Source organism: Peromyscus californicus, unplaced genomic scaffold (assembly GCF_007827085.1).
Source record: "Peromyscus californicus insignis strain IS unplaced genomic scaffold, ASM782708v3 Scaffold_7__1_contigs__length_154581171, whole genome shotgun sequence".
In the NCBI taxonomy this organism is placed as follows: Eukaryota; Metazoa; Chordata; class Mammalia; order Rodentia; family Cricetidae; genus Peromyscus; species Peromyscus californicus.
The window spans coordinates 29806247-29810896 of NW_026294595.1; the positions used below are offsets into that span (position 1 = coordinate 29806247).

Consider the following 4650-nt stretch of genomic DNA (forward strand, 5'->3'; position numbering starts at 1 on the left):
TCATGCAGAACATCATCAGGAATTTCTGTGGCTATTGACTTTTCATAGAAAGTACAAAGTTTGCTTCCTTGTCCACGTTGGTGCATCTCTGACAGTTGATGGCTGGGAAAGACATAGATACTCAGCTTCATCTTGACACACACACAGCCCACAGGCAAGGAGCAGCAGGAAAGGGGCGGGGCGGAGGGAGCAAGCAAGGGGGAAATTCAATCACCACCTTGCTAATAAATTTTAAGCATTTATTCTCTCTCTCTCTCTCTCTCTCTCTCTCTCTCTCTCTCTCTCTCTCTCTCTCTTTCTCTCTCTCTCTCTCTCTCTCTCGTGCACGCGTGTGTGTGTGTGTGTGTGTGTGTGTGTGTGTGTGTGTGTGTGTGTGTGTGTGTGTTTAAGACCAATGAGGTAGCTCACTGGGTAAAGGTGCTTGCTGACAAGTTTAACAACCTGAGTTTGAGTGTGGTCCCTGGGCCTCACATGGTGATAGGAGATGACAGACTCCACACATTGTCCTCTGATTTCCACAAGTGCTATGTGGTGTTCTTAGATACATGGACACACATACACGGTCTCGGTCTCTGTCTCTATCTCTCTTTAGCCATAAGTTTTCTTAGGTCCCACCCAGCCCTGAGGTCCCTCAGGCACTTATAAAATAATCATTCAGAGACTTAATATTAATTATCAACTGTATGGCCTATGGCAGGCCTCTTGCTAGTTAGCTCTTATAGTTTAACGCAGCCCATAACTATTAATCTATGTATCGCCACGTGTTCCGTGGCTTTACCTGCATCCCATTACATGTTGCTCCTAGGATGGCAGTCTGGTGTTTTCCCCACTCTGCCTTTCTCTTTCCTGTCTCTCTCCTTGGATTTCCCTCCTGCCTCTAAGCTGCCTTGCCATATAGGCCAAGGCAGGTTATTTATTAACCAATGGGAACAATATATACTCACAGCATACAGAAAGGCATCCCCCAGCATCTCTCTCTCTCTCTCTCTCTCTCTCTCTCTCTCTCTCTCTCTCTCCAGATTCAATGTTGTTCTTCCCACAATCTCCAAACCACTGTATGCAGAAATAGAAAAACAAGTATAACAGGTATGGTAGCATGTGCCTGTGATCCCAGCATTCACAAGGCTGAGGCTCAATGCTGAGTTTAAGGCCAACCTGGGCTACATAGAAAGACCCAGTTTCCAAGGAAGAGGAGGAGGAGAAGCAGCAGCTGTGCTTGCCTGCTCCTCAGTTCCGCCAGATTTCCAAAGGAGCACATAAACAGCTTTTTGCAAGCTGGCCATGTCACTTCAAGTCCCTAAGCTTCCAGGCTTTTTCCAGATGCTCAAGGATACAACAAAACACTTTTAGCATTAGAAGAGGCTATGTATAAAAACACAAGCTTGCAAGAAACTTTCCCAGACTTTCGTACAGCATGGGGACCAAGTGGAAAGAATTAAATGGTTCCCAGTCTCCTGGAGAGTGGTTCGTGACAAAAGAGGCAACGCCCATTGAAAGATCTGGAAGCCCAGCATCCTGCTGCAAAAATGATGTCATGGCCTCTCATACTTGAGAGTAAGAGGTTGGGGATGGCACAAACTTCATTCTGATATTTGCTGGAGCTCTTCTGGAGCTAGCCGAAGAACTTAGGGATGTTTGTCAGTTTCAGAGGCCATAGAAGGTTATGAAATAGCACACAAAAAGCCTACAAGCATTCTCCTGACTTGATGATGGGGCTCTGTAAACCACTCGGGATGTTGATGAGGTATCAACTCTACTTCTTAACCCCAGAATGAGCACACAACTATGAAAACAGCACAATTTTGGTCATGCTGCCTGCTCAGCCACATGTATCTATTTCTCTTGATTCCAGTCATTTCAATGCTGATAACGTCAGAGCTTGTAAACTTGTGGGCTCTGGTATTGCATGGATTGCTTGCTTGTTTGTTTGTTTGTTTTTAAGAAGGAAACTGAAGATACTCTTGTCCTTTTGAGGGCATGATAACAGAGATGAGGGAACCATGCTGATAAAGACTGCTGGAGAGCTGCTGGATTTCATTAAAGAAGAAAATCTCAGGGGTGCACAAATCAAAAGCTATTGTGGATGCTGGTGAAATTTTCATTACAACATTTATATAAGGTGACAATGTGGCAGGCATGGCTCTTTGTTATGCAAGCAAATACAATGTTGATGAGACTCAACTCAAAATGGGATCCCAGGAGACAATAAAAGAGTTGGAGCTACTGCTCTTCCTGGATTGACTCCTCTTGGCCTGGAAGAAATAGGACATTGTAACAGCCCTTGCCTCTCAGAAGTTAAAGATACACACGTTTTCAATCATGAGAAAGGAGGTGGTGCTATTTCTACTGTACTGCATTGATGTTCTATAGACGATCTGATGGTTGATATAGAAAGGGCAGGAGATGATGGTGTTCAAATGAATTCAAGTTCTTACAGGGGATAAACATCATGCCCTGGGGGTAGAACATCAGAAATTGAACTGGCCAAACAGATCACACCATATGAAGAGCTAAGTCCTGAACTTGAACACTATGCTAGTAAACAGATTGCTGTAGCATCCAAAGCTATTACACAGGCACTGTCAGAAAATGCTAGAGTTAAAGCCAATGTTGTAATCTCTAACGTCTGTACAGCAAAGCAGAGAGGAAACAAAAATGCTGGATTGTATTTAAAGACCGAAGTTCTGCTGTAAAAGCAATGTTGGAAGCTGGTACTCAAGATGCTTACTTGGAAAAATATTGGGTGATTAAATTGGCTGCTAACACTGCAGTTGCTGTACTTAGAGGTCATTGTGGCTAAACTATCTTGTGGGTAAAAGTCTTCAAAAATAAGGTAGATTGAGAGGAAGACCAACAAGGCTGAATGGCTTTCTTCTGGAGCTGAAGATTCTATCGTATTCTTATATAAAGAAGTGCTTTGTTTTTGCATTCTCTGCTGTATAATTTTTTTTAAAAACTAGCATTTTGGTTCCCTTTTTTATCTGAAATTTTTATGGAGCCTTAGAGCATTTCAAAATAGTCAAAACAACCTTTAAAAATAACAGATCTGGAGGACTCACACATCTCAATTTTAAGTATTACCTTAAACTTACGGTAACTGAAACAATATGGGAATGACATAAAGAGAAACCTGGCCAGAAATAAACTCTCACTTACATGGCACTGCTGGTTTGGATCTGAAATGTCCCCAAAAGGCCACATGACAAAGGTTTGATCACTAATCTGTGGTGCTGTTGGCATGTGAGACCTCGTCAGAAGAAGTTAAGTCGATGGGGCCATGCTCTTTAAGGGACACTGGGACCCTGGCCTCTTCCCTGTTATTGGTGGTGTTTTTTACTCTTTTGGGGTGCCCACCACCCAGCTCCTAAATAAATCACACACAGAGGCTTATTCTTAATTATAAATGTCTGGCCTAAGCTTGGCTTGTTGCTAGCGAGCTTTACATAACTTAAATTATCCAGTCTAGCTTTTGCCTTTGGGCTTTTACCTTTCTCTATTTTTGTATACCTTTCTTTCTTACTCTGTTGCTGGTTGTGTGGCTGGGTAGCTGGCCCCTGATGTCCTCCTCCTTCTCTGGCTACTTCCTTCTTTCTCCCAGGTTTCTCCTTCTATATATTCTCTCTGCCTGCCAGCCCTGCCTATCTTTTCTCCTTCCTGCTTTGCTATTGGCCATTCGGTTCTTTATTAGACCATCAGGTATTTTAGACAGGCACAGTAAAACAGTTTCACAGAATTAAACAAATACAACATAAACAAAAGTAACACACCTTAATAATATTCTACAACACTTCCCTTCCTGTCTTTGCTTCCTGGTCACCAGAAGTACAACAGCTTTACTTTACCTCACTCTCGGCCATTGATACACTTCCATGCCACAGGCCCAAAGCAACAGAGCAAAGGGAACATGGACTGAAGTCTTTGAAGCTGTGAACTAAAATCCGTCTTTCCCCCTTTAAAGTTGATTATCTCAGATATTTTTTCCCCCTGACAGAAGGCTGACTAATAAAGTGGTGGAATAGTGATGTGCTACCTTGGGCTACGGGATGATCAATTAGCTGGTAAAAACATCCTTTCTGGATATGTCTGTAGAAGTGTTTCCAGGAGAGGAGGCTGGAGAGATGGTTCAAAGGTTAAGAGCACTGGCTGCTCTTTCAGAGGTCCTGAGTTCAATTCCTAGCAACTACATGGTGGCTTACAACCATCTGTAATGAGACCTGGTACTGCCCTCTTCTGGCATGCAGGTATGCATGCAGACAGAACACAGTATACATAATAAATAAATAAATCTTTTAAAAGGAGGAGGAGAAGAAGAAGGAGGAGGAGGAGGAGGAGGAGGAGGAGGAGGAGGAGGAGGAGAAGGAGGAGAAGGAGAAGGAGAAGGAGAAGGAGAAGGAGAAGGAGAAGGAGAAGAAGAAGGAGTGTTTCCAGGAAAAAGAAGCATTTAATTGGTAGAGTAGATAAAAATAAGAAAGATCTCCCCTCACCAATGTGTAGCGTTATCTAGTTTACTGTGATTCCAGTAGAATAAAACATAAAGAAAACAAAGCCACCAAGGACACCTCTTTTTTAGGACAGGAGATCTTACTACACAGAGCACTCGGACTTTGAGTTCAGGATACAGCTGTTTCTGCCTCAGGTTCCCAAGGGCTG

At 43.1% G+C, this 4650-nt stretch overlaps 1 pseudogene; it reads left to right on the top strand.

Annotated features, from left to right (window-relative positions):
* Positions 1-1281: 1281 nt before the first annotated feature.
* LOC128100439 (T-complex protein 1 subunit theta-like) lies at positions 1282-2800 on the top strand (annotated as a pseudogene).
* Positions 2801-4650: the final 1850 nt, after the last annotated feature.